At 39.3% G+C, this 16,896-nt stretch overlaps 1 non-coding gene across 1 annotated transcript; it reads right to left on the bottom strand.

Moving 5' to 3' along the window:
- On the bottom strand, nucleotides 1–72 carry TRNAK-UUU. Its single transcript has one exon. It is a non-coding gene; the product is annotated as a tRNA-Lys (tRNA).
- Between the last annotated feature and the right edge of the window lie 16,824 nt (nucleotides 73–16,896).

The raw sequence follows: 16,896 nt of genomic DNA, 5'->3' as shown, positions 1-16,896 counted from the left end.
TTCCCTGACCAGGCATTGAACCTGGGCCCCAGCAGTAAAACTGCCAAGTCCTAACCACTGGACCATCAGGGAATTCCCTATTTATTAAAGATTCTTTTAATGATTTTAAAGCATTTGTCATATATGTTGAAAACATTTTCTCTAATTTGTTATTTGCATTTTAATTTCTGTGCAGTAGTTTTTTAAGATGGAGAATTTGAAAGTTTGCATATAGTCTTATGTATTAATTTTCCTTAGTGATAATATTTCTTTGCTCTAACAATTAAAAATGTTTTCCTTTCTCGGGACTATGTATGGAGACGTCTCCATCTTTATTTCTTTAATATTTCACTCTTTATGAATCTGGAACGTATGTTATTTATTCCCTGAGATAAGTACTTTTTTCCCTCCGAAGTCACCAGCCGCTCCATGCCATCTCTTTTTTTATATTTATTTGTTTATTTGGCTGTGCCAGGTCTTAGCTGCAGCATGCATGATCTTTAGTTGCAACATGAGAACTCTTAGTTGCAGAATGTAGGATCTAGTTCACTGACCAACGATCGAACCTGGGCCCCTTGCATGACGAGCCCAGAGTCTTAGCCGCTGGGGTACCAGGGAAGCCACTCCATTGAACCTGGGCCCCCTGCATGGGGAGCCCAGAGTCTCAGCCGCTGCGGTACCAGGGGAAGCCTCTCCATTGCTATTTCTTGACAAAAAATCCGCAGTCAGCACTTCCAGGTCCTTTCCCCACACAGAACATCCTTTTTTTTTGTCAGATCGTGTCAGGTCATACTTTCAGTCAGTCAATCTCACAACTAAACTGTGCTAATGTACTAATAATTCTCTATGAATTATTTTGTGAAAATACTGTATGCATGACAGCCATTTAACTGCTTAATTTCTATTTAACAATTATCATTATCCAAATTGTATTAGTCAGCTACTCACTTCATCTGTCTTTCCTACTAGAATGCAAATTCCATGAGAGTAAGGATTTTGTAGTGCTCACTCAGAGACTAGCACACAGACATATCCAAATAAATACTCATTGAATGAGTTATTTACTTGATGAATTGACTAAAGATTGAACCTGATCCTAAGTCGATGAATAACGGGAGTCGAGGATGGAGATTTGGGAGGTCTGACAGCCTTTGCCTGCTGTTTTGCCCACTCATAAGATTAGCAGTGCCTGTAGACATTTACTTCAATCATCTTAAAGTTACTACATTTTTGGATATTAAGTCTGCGTTCACATAGCTAATTAACCTCCAAAGCATGACTTCTGAAACACAGGAATACAGTAAGCAATTAGTAATTTTAAGTACTAATGTTTGGCACTCTGCTTCTTCCCAACCAAAAAAAAAAAAAAAATAGAAAAGAAAATAAGCAAATCCCATTAAAACTATTGCCACAAGTTGTAGACAATCTGGGCAACCAATAATATGCCACAAATCTGTTGACCAAAATAGTTATATACTGTCTCAAGCTTCAAATTTGTGCAGAAATAGAACTTATTTATTAAAGTGAATACTCATTTAATAACAGAATGCCAACTGAAGAAACACACCTTTGTGAAAGATGAATGTTTTTCTGAAATTGTGTCATGCAGGAAATTATCTTGATGCAAAGTGGCCTTCAAGTCTTCTACTGGGCAAGCAAGTGCAGAGGTCATGGAACAGAAACATTCCCAAACCAAATTAAAATGCTCATGTCACAGAGTTTATCTAATCAATTTAAAACTACAGTAAGGAACGAGGGGAAAAAGAAGGAGTGCATTAATAGACTTAGAGTTGGACGTGACTTGGGTGAATTGGCTACACTACCTGCGTCTTAAGAGTGTGCAGTATTCATGCATGCTATCTCTCTCTGCTGCTCCATCAGCTTTCTCTCCTTATGGTGTGGTTTCTCTTATGAGAACCAGAATTGAGGATCAAGCAATCTCTAGCATATTCCTTGAGCCACTGACACACCTGCTCTGATGGAAAGATACAAGGATAAGTATTCCTGGCCACAGGTTCCTGATATACATCTAATGCCTCATGATTATTAGATACTTCTTGATTCTTCCATTCATTTTAACATGCATCTACATTTAACATGTACATGCTTTGCTTGCTAACCACTGATCTGTACATAATACATCTTCATTCATTCATTCCATCTTTTGTTCTGCAACAGAGGAAACAATTATATTGTAATTGTTCTGTAATAGATCTGAGTATTCTCAAACAATACAACATGGACATATTAGAAATCTCTAACCCAATTCTCTGACTGGTTAATATGCTGCTGTATTACCAAACCTTCATAACTCACCTTGGATTTCAACTTGGCATCAGAAAACCTCCAGAACTCTGACCTTAACTTCTAGATTTCATTTAATTCTCCTGGTAGTGAATAGCTCTGATTCTAAGGAAACAATAAAAGGAAAAAGTTGTTTACCTGTTTAAATTTTCCCTTCAGTTCTAAGAGTTGTGATTTTCCCACCCAGTCTGCTCCTTATTAAAACTCTTTTACTCAGCATGTATCTTTTTATTCCTCCTTGTTTTTCTTGCTGCTGCTGCTGCTAAGTCGCTTCAGTCATGTCCGACTCTGTGCGACCCCATAGACGGCAGCCCACCAGGTTCCCCCGTCTCTGGGATTCTCCAAGCAAGAACACTGGAGTGGGTTGCCATTTCCTTCTCCAATGCATGAAAGTGAAAAGTGAAAGTGAAGTTGCTCAGTTGTGCCTGACTCTTGGCGACCCCATGGACTATAGCCCACCAGGCTCCTCCATCCATGGGATTTTCCAGGCAAGAGCACTGGAGTGGGGTGCCATTACCTTGTTTTTCTTAATTCCTTAAAAAGAGAGAGAGAAAATGAGGGAAACTGCAGCAGTGGAGTCCCTTTGGCTATGTGTTTATCTGAAGGTCTCAGCCCAACTTGGCCTATCCTTAGATCCAAAAAGTGTTCTTATCAGGGACCTCCCTAGTGGCCCAATGGTTAAGACTCCAAGCTTCCAATGCACATGATGCAGGTTTGATCCCTGGTCAGGGAACTAAGGTCCCACATGCTGCGTGGGCATGGCCAAAAAATTTATGCTATGAAAAGAGAAAAGAGTCCTTACCACCTTCCTTTTCCCTCCCTGGAGTTTTTTGTGGCCAGCCCTGCCATCTAAATTTCCACAGTAGGCCTGTATAAAAAGCATGGCCTTCCTTCCCTGCCCCAGGTCCCTTGCCACATATATTGCAAGTACCATATATATTCCAGGTAGAGTGACCAACTGTTCCAGTGTACACAGGACTGTTCATTTTTAGCACTGAAAAGTCCCATGTCCTGGGAAACCACTCAGCCCCTGCAAACAGAGACGATAATCATTCTCATACAAGTGGAAAGAAATGAGATCATATGTCCAAAGATTTCTATGGGCTTAGAGAACCAGGAAAGTCTTGAAAGACGAAGCAGTATTTGAAAGCAGATCTGAAAATGAGTGGATTAAGAAAACTGGAGCATGGAGGGGTGGTATTAGTAACACATTCAACCTTTGGGAGGCAAGATGGTAGAAGTAGATGCAAAAGACAGTGGGTCTACCAGTTTGAATGGATCAGGAGTCAGAGGACTGGGAGATAAGGTGAGAAAATTAGTTTAGGACCAGATTATTGAAGGTCTTAAATGTCAGACTAAGCAGTTGGGATTTTTATTACATAAGATTGGAGTTTGTTAAAGAACTGGCCTTGGAAGTGACTTGGTGAAGTGTGCCTTTAGAAAGACACATCGTTAAGGTCTGTGCAGGATTTATGAGGGAGAACAGAGTCCAAACCCCATGTCATTAGTTCACTGAGGAGTTCCAGTAATCCACGTGTGAGGGTCAGAAACCCAACCTAAGGTGATGTCCTAGAAATAAAATCAAAAGTCGTAGATTTAGATTTCAAGACAATAGTTAGTGAAACCTAGCAATCAGCAATGTGGAGAAAGAGAAAATTGATCTGCTGGCACAAAGATGTAGAAGTGAGGTGAACTGGGTGCTCCCAAGCAACCCAGAAAAGGACATCTAGTGAGACGGTGGGCACGGGGCTGAGTTGAGTGAGCAAGACGGCAGCAAGTGTGTGCTGGCTGACGGGACCCGTCCTCCATCTCTGACATCCTCAGGAGAGTCAGTAAATACATTCACTGATCTTAAGTGTGAGCGAGCTTGTTGTGAAGCTAAAGAGAAGGCTGAGGAACAGAAAGCGCACAGGATTCTGGGCTCAGAGGCTGGAAGGGCTGGTCCTATGGCTGCGAGCACCTGAGAATTTGAGTTCTCAAACATGCCTTCAAGTGAAAGCCAGTTTCACTGAATCTTGAGGGGTAGGAGTGACATTCAACTGGGTTCCATTTAAATGCTTATGGAAAGAGAGAGATACAGTAAAGGAGATATGTGGGCTTCCCATGTGGTCCTAGTGGTAAAGAACCTGCCTGCCAATGCAGGAGATGTAAGAGACGCGAGTTCGATCCCTGGGTTCTGAATAACCCCCTGGAGGAGGGCAGGGCAATCCACTCCAGTTTTCTTGTCTGGAGAAGCCCGTGGACAGAGGAGCCTGGCAGGTTACAGTCCATAGGGTTGCACAGAGTCGGACACGACTGAAATGACTTAGCATGCATGCATAGCTGATCCACTTTGCCATACAGCAGAAACTAACACAACATTAAATCAACTATACTCCAATAAAAGTCAATTAAGAAAGCAATAAAGACAAAAATCTGATTGAATAACATTAGGAGTATAAAGTCAGAACAAAATGAAGGCATTGATCTTAGATAAGAGAGATAGGTGGGAAGCAAGTTCATGGAGGTGGGTCTTGGTAGATATTTGGATGAGATTGTGGTTAAGGAAACAACTTTCTAAAGATGTCAGCTTTCCTAATGAAAATAAGAGAAGTTATTTGCTGGAAGGAGAAGATGACACTGAAGGAAGAATCTTGGTGATTTGGAAGTTTTATGGATGTCGTTGAAACGATGGGTTTATTCATTCAGGAAGAGTGTATGGACTTGGGGGACTATGGATGAAACACTTTCACCATCTTTGTGATAATGATCGAAATTTTTTTTAAAATACATTTCATCAATTGCCTGGATTATTACATGAAAGTAAAAAAGTGAAAGTCACGTCCGATTCTTTGTGATCCCATGGACTATACAGTACATGCGATTCTCCAGGCCAGAATACTGGAATGGGTAGCCTATGTTTTCTCCAGAAGATCTTCCTGACCTAGGAATCAAACCCAGGTCTCCTGCATTGCAGGTGGATTCTTTACCAACTGAGCTATCAGGGAAGCCCAACTTATTACATTTTTTCATTCTGGGTAAGGATAAGAAAGAATCATTGTAAGAAGGAATTCAAGAACATGATTCTTCTTCAGTCAAGTGAAAAGGAAACATTTACTTATTATAATGAACATGCTCGCTTGTATTACTACTCAGAGATAATGATGTTCTTAAATTGTTGGTTTTGAGACCATGTCTATTTTTATACTCTAAAGTAGTTAGTGCTCCTGACCACATTTTGGGCACAAGCCAAATTGGAAGATTAGACTTAACAGCTCTAATTATGCTTTCTGAATTTGATTAGTGCTGGGGATTAGGTTCTCATTTGATAGTTTATAAGATATCTTAGCTAGAAGCTGTATGTTTTCTTGACTATTTTTGGTATCAAACACATCATGTAAGCCACCATTATACTTTTCAATAGAGCATTCTGCATTAATTTGTTGTTATTACTCGCTAGTAAGACCTCCTAAATACTAAAAGGAAAATGTTAAGAGCTATGTCAAACTCCACTTTCCAGGGTCATCAAGGCTGTATTTTTTTTTAATTGGAGGATGATTGCTTTACAATATTGTGTTGGCTTCTGCTCAAAAAGGGCTGTATATTATTATTTGTTGGTCTCATTGTCCTGTTGCAGGGGAATTCTTTACCAGCTGAGCTACCGGGAAGCCCTGTTCATGTGCTAGAAAGTATTAATGTAGTTGATGTTTAAATTTGTTATTTTTAACTTTAAATGCGTGCTATAATTATTTTCAGGGAGATATTAATATATATTATGTTCTGGCTTAGCAGATTTCACATCGTTCTAAATTTAGTCATCTTATGGCTTATTTGGCATAAGTATTTCTCATTTTTAGCTGTGTAATTGATATTTAAAACAACATTACATGAGACTTCACTAGCAAGACTAATCTTATTTGCGTGCTAGTCAGAGTATAATTGACAGTATGAGATTTTCTATGACTAATGTAAGAATTAGATGATATAAGAAATGAAAAAAAAAAGCAAGTTTAAAAGTCATTCAAATACATCCAGAGAAGTAATAATTGGCTATTTTCTAAGTGTCCTTGAAGACTTCCAGCCAACTATATTCTAGTGTACGATGTAGACTTCACCTAAAATATCTTATTCGTTAACTGTAGAAATTATTTCAGTTCTTCCTTAAATGTCCATCTCATATGTCCCATTTATCTGATCTTCCCAACCAAATAGGAATATTCTCTACACTAAAAGTACTCTGAAATTTATTTTCTTCTGCAGTAGTTAAAATAGTCTACCTTCCATGATAGATAATCATCTTATTGGATAGTTAGCGCCTTAAGGACGGTGAGCACTTCACTTAATATTTAAGACAGACTAGATTTTTTTTTTCTTCCAAAATAAATGACAAGTTGACTGATCCACATTGACACACCAAAGCCTTATCTCATCTATGCTATAAAAATAAAGTGGAAAATCTAGGCAATTTCCAGGTAATATTTTTAAAGATTTTTTTATATGAACCATTTTTAAAGTCTTTAAAGGTATATGGGATCTTAACTCCCTGACCAGGGATCAAACCCACACCCCCTGTGCTGGAATCCTGGGGTCTTAACCACTGGACCACCAGGGAAGTCCCCCGAACTAATCTTAAGCAATATTTTTGAGTTGATGATGCAGTGATTTCCTCACCAAAACCTTTGAGTGGTCATACTTTTTTGTAATATTTGCCTTGTGTCCATTAGAGAGATTTGCCTTCCTTAATTTTCATGGCTGAATCTTAAAGTAACTGACCCCAAGATTTTAAGCTAATCTTGACAAAAGCAAGAAATTTACCAGCGATTTTACCTCAATTACATGCTATTATTATTACCTAATAATCTTTCTTCTCTCCAACAGTTTTTAAAAATCATCTCGTTGTCTTTGGAGCACTATAATTTTGCTTTTCTGGATCTAGGCATGAATTTATTCTCCTTATCTTCTAGGAAACATGGGTCTTCCTGAATCTGAGAATTAGTATCTCTCAACAAGTCAAGAAAATATTCAACCATTGTTTCTTGTATTATTGCCTATTCCTCATAATCTTTCCTTCTTCTAGAACTCTAATTGAGTTGAGTTAGAAATCCTGCTTGTCTCCAACTAGTTTTAACCTCTGTATATTATTCTTCATCTCTTGGTCTCTCTGGGATTCATCTGGATAGGTTCTTCAAGAGTTTCCTCCAGTTCACTAATCCGTCCTACAGCTTTGTTTAATAGGTCATTCACCCAGCCACTGAGTTTTGAATTTCAGGCATTATATTTTTCATTCCTTCATAGACCTCTATTCGTTTTTCTTTCACATCTACTCGTATTTTTTTTTTCTAGGCTGTTGCTCATGTTTTCAGGTCTCTTTAATTCTTTAGACACATTAATCATGTTATTTTATATTTTAATGTGGTAATTGTAATTTCTAAAGTTTTTGTGGATTTGATTATACTTCCTCACTTTTTTCTGATTCATACTTATATTTCCTTTTTGTTCTTAAATATTTTGTGATTTTTTTAAATTATGAGCTTGTGTTGGATTTTAATCTAAGGAACTTCTTAGAAACCTGGCTTGAAATTCAGTTCAGTCACTCAGTCATATCCGACTCTTTGCAACCCCATGGGCTGTAGCACACCAGGCTTCACTGTCCATTACCAACTCCCAGAGCTTGTTCAAACTCATGTCCATCGAGTCAGTGATGCCATCCGACCATCTCATCCTCTGTTGTCCCCTTCTCCTCCTCCCTTCAATCTTTCCCAGCATTGGGGTCTTTTCCAATGAGTCAGTTCTTCCCATCAGGTGGCCAAAGTATTGGAGTTTCAGCTTTAGCATCAGTCCTTCCAATGAATATTCAGGACTGATTGCCTTTAGGATGGACTGGTTGGATCTCCTTGCATTCAAGGGACTCTCAAGAGTCCTCTCCAACACCACAGCTCAAAAGCATCAATTCTTTGGTGCTCAGCTTTCTTTGCAATCCAACTCTCACATCCATACATGACTACTGGAAAAACCACAGCTTTGACTAGATGAACCTTTGTTGGCAAAGTAATGTCTCTGCTTTTTAATATGCTGTCTAGGTTGGTCATAGTTTTTCTTCCAAGGAGCAAGCATCTTTTAATTTCATGGCTGCAGTCACCATCTGCATTGATTTTATAGCCTAAGAAAATAAAGTGTCTCACTATTTCCATTGTTTCCCCATCTATTTGCCATGAAATGATGGGACCAAATACTGTGATCTTAGTTTTTTGAATATCGAGTTTCAAGCTAGCTTCTTCACTCTCCTCCTTCACTTTCATCAAGAGGCTCTTCAGTTCCTCTTTTCTTTCTGCTATATGGGTGGTGTCATTTGCATATCTGAGGTTATTAATATTTATCCCAGCAATCTTGATTACAGCTTGTGCTTTATCCAGTCCGGCATTTCTCATGATGTACTCTGCATTTAAGTTAAATAAGCAGGGTGACAATATACAGCCTTGACGTACTCCTTTTCCTGTTTGGAACCAGTCTGTTGTTCCATGTCCAGTTCTAACTGTTGCTTCCTGACCTGCATACAGGTTTCTCAAGAGACAGGTCAGATGGTCTGGTATTCCCATCTCTTTAAGAATTTTCCACAGTTTACTGTGATCCACACAGTTGAAGGCTTTGGCGTATTCAATAAAGCAGAAATAGATGTTTTTCGGAACTCTCTTGCTTTTTTTATGATCCAGCAGATGTTTGCAATTTGATCTCTGGTTCCTCTGCCTTTTCTAAAACCAGCTTGAATATCTGGAAGTTCACGGTTCACGTATTGCTGAAGACTGGCTTGGAGAATTTTGAGCATTACTTTACTAGCATGTGAGATGAGTGCAATTGTGTGGTAGTCTGAGCATTCTTTGGCATTGCCTTTCTTTGGGATTGGAATGAAAACTGACCTTTTCCAGTCCTGTGGCCACTGCTGAGTTTTCCAAATTTGCTGGCATATTGAGTGCAGCACTTTCACAGCATCATCTTTCAGGATTTGAAATAACTCAACTGGAATTCCCTCACCTCCACTAGCTTTGTTTGTAGAGATGCTTCCTAAAGCCCACTTGACTTCACACTCCAGGATGCCTGGCTGTAGGTGAGTGATCACACCATCATGGTTATCTGGGTCATTAAGATCTTTTTTGTATAGTTGAAGTTGGCTCAGACGGTAAAGCACCTGCCCACAATGCGGGAGACCTGGGTTCGATCCCTGGGTTGGGAAGATCCTCTGGAGAAGGAAATGGCAACCCACTCCAGTACTCTTGCCTAGAAAATTCTATGGATGGAGGAGCCTGGTTGGCTACAGTCCATGGGGTCGCAAAGAGACGGACATGACTGAGTGACTTAACTCACTCACAGTCTTGAAGGCTTGAAGTTACTGTCCTCCTAAAAGGATATGAGTTTGTTTCTATGTCACCAGGGGGCACTATTAATCAGGAACAATTTAAATTTGCTGCTGGATGCTTCATACCAGGTAGGTACAGTTGCCAAACAAAACACAGGACACATAGTTAAATTTAGATTTTGGATAACAAATACTTTTTAGTGAAATATTTGGAAGATATACTAACAAACTGTGCATTTAGCTGAAATTTAGGTTTAACTGGGCATCCTCTATTTTTATTTGCTAAATCCAGCAACCATACACATATAAGTAGCTTGAAATTGGCTTCAAACTCACATTAGGGCTTGCTTAAGGTTATGAAGTGTCAAAAAAAAAAATTTTTTTTTTCCATTCCCCCAGGGCAAAGATTGAGACTGATAAATCTGCAGTATCTTCTTCTTTGAGGTAGATTTATTTCTTGCTTATTCTTTTTTTTTTTTTTTTTTAATTCTACCTATTTATTTATTTTACTTTTGGCTGCACTGGATCTATGCTGCTGCATGGGCTTTTCTCTAGTTGTGGCAAGCAAAGGTACTCTCTAGTTGCAGTGCATGGGCTTCTCATTGCGGTGGTTTATCTTGTTGTAGGGTACAGGCTTCAGTAGCTGTAGCACATAAGCTCAGTAGTTGTGGCTCCAGAGCACAGGCTCAATAGTTGTGGCCCCTGGTCTTAGTTGCTCTGTGGCATGTGGGATCTTCCCAGACCAGGGATCAAACTGTGTCTCCTGCATTGGCAGGCAGATTCTTTAGCGCTGAGCCACCAGAGAAGTCCCTTGCTCATTCTTATGATAGTATTGTTCATTAGAGTCTCAGATCTCTGCAGTGATTTCCCACAGATCCTTGACTTTATCTGCTGTCCTCGGTTCAGCGTGTAATTTTCAAAATGTAAATTCAAGGTCCCTTAAGTTGATTCTTACTGTAAAAATCAGTTTTACAGATCAGTTACCTTTTCAGAGTCTTTTCTTTTTTCTTTCTTTGTTGTTGTTTCTATAGATTCCTTGCTGTCTTGCCAACTCCGTGAAATATTAAAAATATTTCTAGGTAGTTCATGCAGTAAGTCTAGTTGTTTTTGGCAGCAGGGGACCAAGAAGTTGGTGTTGTGAAGGGGAGTCATCCAGAGTATCTCAAATGATATTCTATCAGAACCAGATGTCCTTCAGTCCTTTTTCTTGCTAACCCTGAAATCTGGGTATTCTTGGTATCTCCTCCAGTTTTTCATATTCCTTGCCAGTCAGTGTATGTAATTTAGAAAAGCTAGTATCATTTGACTTTGATTTCATACTCTGCAGAGACTGGTGATCTATGCAGTGATGAAGCGTGGAAACTGGCTCTGAACTCTGTTTAATGACTTGGGCTCCCTGCCATATCTATTTCCTACCAGCCAATGCTCTTTCTCTTCAGTTAAAACCGACTTCCCTGTCTCCTAACCTCTTGAGGAATTTTATTAAATACAGGTTGATCTAATGCTGCCATCATCACCACTCCAACTTGTCTTCCCAGTTAGTCCAAAGGAATCACATTCTTATTGGTGTGTCTTAACTACAGCTTCTGTAGTTAAGACTACAGAATTCTGAGACTTCTCGTGGAATTAGCCTTAGATTATTTTTCTAGTTACCTTTAGAAAGACTAGTTTTCAGAGCAGGGTTAGATTTCCCTGGGCACCCCTGCCTTCATGGGTGAGTTTCATCAGAATTTTAATTTGTTTTTTTTCTAGGACCACCCAGCAAGGTACATTCTTGGTACCAATGGTGTGCTGGAGCTGGCTTATACCAAATTGCAGTAGCCAATTGTTGAGCTTCAGGAATTTTGAAAGGTGGTGATTAAGTCCACCTACTACTAAAAATAATAGAAATGATAGTAAAATAAATTAAATTTAAAATGATAGTAAGCATAAAACTCTTACAAAGAAAATGTAAGGGTTAATCTTTATGCCTTGGGTAGGCAATGATTTCTTAAATATAAAATGAAAAATAAAATTGACAGGAGAGAAAAGTATCAAAATTGGACTGCATCACAAAACACATCTAAGAAAGTGAAAATGCAAGCTATACAATGAAACAAAATATTTGCAAATCATATATCTGGCTAAGGACTTGTATCCAGAATATATATTTTTAAAACTCTTATAACTCGATAATAATGAAAACAACAACAACAAAAATAAATAATTAAAGGATAAATAATTTGAACAGACACTTCACCAAAATAGATATACAAATGGCCAATAAGCGAGTGAAAAGCTCTTCAACATCATTAATCATTAAGGAAATGCAAATCAAAACCTCAATGAGATACTTACCCACTAGGATGGCTGTAATCAAAATACAAACAAAACCAAATATCGGTGAGGACGTGGAGAAATTAGGAATGTCCAGAATATGCATATCCATAGAAACAGAAAGTAGATTTGTGGTTGCCTATAGCTGGGAGGCAGGGGAAGGGATGGTGGTTTTCGGGTTTCTTTTTGGAATGTTGAGAATGTTCTAAAATTAGATTGTGGTGAAGGTTGCCCAACTCTATAAATATACTAAAAATCATTGAATTGTATCCTTTAAATGGATGAATGGTATGGTATGTGAGTTATATCCCAGTAAGCTTTTTATTTGAAAAAAAAGATAATAAATATCAAAACACACTATTTTCTGATTATTTTAGTTTACCTATGCTCTTGAAATTTTTACTAAGAGATGTTACCCAAGTGCCCTATTGTACATGATGTTAAACTGGCAAGGACTGTTTATCTCAACTAAGGTCTTGTTTATCTCTTTGTATCAGACGGCCAGATGGCAGTGAGTGATAATACTCTGTACTAATCCCTTAGGAAGACTCTTTTGCTTGAGCTTTAGATGTGAAAATAATGATCTGCACCATTGTAAGAAATACAATCATACCAGAAAGGGCTTTATGACAAATAAAATTATTAGAATATGGTACATAAACAAGATCTCTTCATTCATCCTGCTCACTTCATTGACAAATACTTGTTGAGAATTACAGAGAATACAAAACTGAATTGGATCCTATTTCTATGTGCAGTCAAGGCTCAGTTAAGAAAATAGTGTGTGTTAGTCGCTTAGTTCTGTCCAACTCTTTGCAACCCCCATGGACTGTAGCCTGCCAGGCTCCTCTGTGTATGGAATTTTCCAGGCAGGAATACTGGAGTGGGTTGCCATTTCCTTCTGCAGGGAGTCTTCCTGACCCAGGGATTGAATCCGGGTCTCCTGCATTGCAGGCAGATTCTTTACCATCTGAGCTATAGGGAAGTCCCTTAAGAAAATAGAAAGCAATTTAAATATTAAAGCTAGAGGTATTTAACACCAAGAAGTAGGTAGGACTTATAAGCTTGTGAAAGGGTTTAAGGAGTGAAAGTCAGAGGCGCTACCACCCGTTTTCAGATTCACCGAAAGTGAACCTGAGGGAAGACTTAGCTGGCAGTCCAGTGGTTAGGACTTCGCCTTCCAATGCAGGGAGTAAAGGTTCCATCCCTGGTTGGGTAACTAAGGTCCCACATGCTTCATGGCCAAAAACACAAGACATAAAAAACAGAAGCAATATTGTAACAAATTCAGTAAAGACTTTAAAAATGGTCCACATCAACAACAACAAAAATCTGAAAAATTGAATCTGAAAGTTCTTGCTTTCTTGCAGAAACAAGAAGATAAAAAAGGTCTGAAATCAGTCATCATGGTTGCTCCCCTCCCCCACACTGGGGTGACAGGGTGAACAGGAAATATGGAAGGTGTTGTAAAAAGTCCCATCTTAAACACATGTTCACCACCACTGCTGGAGAAAGAGGAATGGCTTCTGTCTCTCTTCTACCTTCTAATTCATGCACTTGTGCATCTCATTGACAGAACCCAAGCTCTACTTGGAAGCCATTTGGCAAGTAACAGTGTGGAAAATGTAGTTATCATTCATCCGATCCCTGCAATGAAAGAAAGGGAGAGAATCAAAGGGATTGGAAATGGTGCTAAATAACAACAAAATAAGATATGACTCATTACCCTAAGGATAGTCAGTTAATTCTCTGAGACTGAATGTAGTGTGAGTTAGTGATTGTTTTTTAGCATTGAGTTAGCATGATTGGGTTGTAAGTTGCAGAAATTAAATCTTTCCCTTGGGTAACTTGCCATCCCTTGAGCCACTGGACTCACAGACACTTTACCAAGTTAGCAGGCCCTGAAATTTTAAGAGTTTATCTCCCACACTCTGGCATATGCCTTAAAAAACATAAAGGTACTTGTGAATTCCTCTCACTTGTTTCAATCATCATTACATTACTAATATATAGTGGACCAGTGTGAAGTCCTGTGGGGTAGCAAGACTAGAAAATTTCCTGTGGGCTAGATTAAGCTTCCCAGGTGATATAGTGGTAAAGAATCTGCCTGCCAGTCCAGGAGACACAGGAGACTCGGGTTTGATCTCTGGATTGAGAATCAGTTCAGTTCAGTTGCTCAGTCGTGTCCGACTCTTTGCAACCCCATGGACTGCAGCACGCCAGGCTTCCCTGTCCATCACCAACTCCCGGAGCTTACTCAAACTCATGTCCATTGAGTTGGTGATGCCATTCAGCCATCTGATCCTCTGTTGTCCCCTTCTCCTCCCGCCTTCAATCTTCCCAGCATCAGAGTCTTTTCCACAGAGTCAGTCCTTCGCATCAGGTGGCCAAAGTATTGGAGTTTCAGCTTCAGCATCAGGCCTTCCAATGAAAATTAAGAAATTATTTCCTTTAGAATTGACTGGTTGGATCTCCCTGCAGTCCAAGAGACCCTCAAGAGTCTTCTCCAACACCACAGTCCAAAAGCATCAATTCCTCAGTGCTCAGCTTTCTTTATATCCAACTCTCATATCCATGCCTGACTACTGGGAAAACCATAGCTTTGACTAGATGGAGACCTTTGAAGGGAAAGTGATGTCTCTGCTTTTTAATATGCTGTCTAGGTTGGTCATAGCTTTTCTTCCAAGGAGTAAGTGTCTTTTAATTTCATGGCTGCAGTTCTGAATGCTGAGTTTTAAGACAATATCTTCACTTTCTTTTTTCACTTTCATCAAGAGGCTCTTTAGTTCTTCTTTGCTTTCTGCCACAAGGGTGGTGTCATCTGCATATCTGAGGTTATTGATATTTCTCCCAGCAATCTTGATTCCAGCTTGTGCTTCATCCAGCCCAGCGTTTCTCATGATGTACCCTGCATAGAAGTTAAATTAGCAGGGTGACAATATACAGCCTGGACATACTCCTTTCCCGATTTGGAACCAGTCTTTTGTTCCCTGTACAGTTCTATCTGTTGCCTCTTGACCGGCATAATGATTTCTCAGAGGGTTGGGATTATTCCCCTGGAATAGGTAATGGCAACTCACACCAGTCTTCTTGCCTGGAAAATCCCATGGACACAGGAGCTTGGCAGGCTGTCGTCCAAAGGATCACAGAGTTGGACACGACTGGGCACTGACCACAGTGCAGATTAAGATGGAGAGCTAGAGAGTCCACATCACCCCGGGACCGGACCCTGTGTACTTTTGGGTAAAACTAAGCAGTTTCTGGCTTCACTTATTTAGCTTGAAACAAGAATCGGAGAAAACTAGAGCTTGCAGGCTGGCCATGTTTTTGTTTTGTAAACAAAGTTTAATGGGATCCCTTCCAGTTCCCATTAATTTACACATCATCTATGGCTGCTGTGACCTTCCAACAGCAAACTGAGAAGTTGAAACAGGGACATTACTGATCAGTCAAAATATTGCCCTTAAATTAAAGACAACAGCAAAGTACTGTGTTTACTTCTAAAAGTAAATACTAAAATGTATTTGTACTAATTAAAGCCAAATACTTTTTTTCTGAGATTTGAAATAATCAATAACTATTTAAGTGAACTTTCAGTCTTCAGATTCTAATGTAAAATAGAGCTGTGCTGCTTTCAACCACTGATAAAAAATAAAATAAAATTTAAATTAAAAAGCCTGGGACCTTTTCTGGTGGTCCAGCGGCTAAGATTCCATGATCCCAGTGTAGGGGTCTGGGTTCAATTCCTGGTCAGGGAACCAGATCCCACATGTCACAACTGAAGATTCTTCATGCTGTAACTAAAAGATCCTGAGTGTTGCAACTAAGACCTGGTGCTTCCAAAGTAAATAAATAAATAAATAATATACATACATACATATATATATTCATAAATATAAATCAATAAATCTTAACACCTAGGGACAAAAAATCTATGTATAGTCTCTACCAATTGAACAAAGTTACTCACAATATTTGATTGACAACCAAATAGTGTTTCTAATGAAGCACATTAAAAAAGTTTTTTGTTTGCCTATTTTGAAAAAGCTCCAATGCAAATTTCAGCACAAGTCAAGACCCTCATTTAGAATTCACTGGAGGTCACTGCTGAAATGCCTTTTGATTTGAATGAAGAGAAGCTGGTCTTCAGTAGAGACCTAGGGGTCTGTGTTTATGGAGTAGAGTTAACACTTCGGCTCCAAAATCTAGAGGTAGGTGGTGAAAAGACAATTGCAGATGTTGATTCTCTGATCTCTTAATTTGTACTGCCATTTGTACTTTTTTAATATATATTTAAATTCTTATCTCCCCATATAATTTGCAGTTTTGTAATGTTTCATAGGGCTAGTGTTTTCAATATCCATATCATCCCAGAAAGTATTTTCTACTCACATTTTATAGTTGAGAAAACTGAGGCTCAGAGTCAGTCAATCACCAGCCTCACAGAGAAAAGGATCTAAGAGAACAAATATTTACCAAGCATCCACTCTATTATAGGCACCACCTTAAACCAGAACACATCTTGATTTTTAGACTCCAAGTCTACTATTTTTACTAGACAATTTATTAAGTCCCATCACTGTGAATATTGGGGCTGGCTATGTGGTGGTGGTGATAACTTTTAACATATAGAAGTATACCAAGCCCTGCCCCCAAATTGAGAATAAGCTGACTACGAGAAGGGAGACAGAGCTCTAAGACTTTGTGGCCAGGGCTTCCCTGATAGGTCAGTGGTAAAGAATCGGCCTGTCAATGCAGAAGACACAGGTTTCATCCCTGACCCAGGGAGATCCCACATGCTGCGGAGCAACTGAGCCCATGAGCCACACTGCTGAGCTTATGAGCCACAACTGTGGACGACCATGTGCCTCAGAGCCTGTGCTCAGAAACAAGAGAAGCCACCACAATGGGAAGCCCCCACAGCTTTAACAGGAGGGAAAGGGGCAGGGCACGACTTGTGAAACAAT

This window comes from Cervus elaphus, chromosome 26 (assembly GCF_910594005.1).
Source record: "Cervus elaphus chromosome 26, mCerEla1.1, whole genome shotgun sequence".
Lineage (NCBI taxonomy): Eukaryota > Metazoa > Chordata > Mammalia > Artiodactyla > Cervidae > Cervus > Cervus elaphus.
Note: the sequence above shows the minus strand (reverse complement) of the source record. Positions and strands in the feature narration are given on the sequence as shown.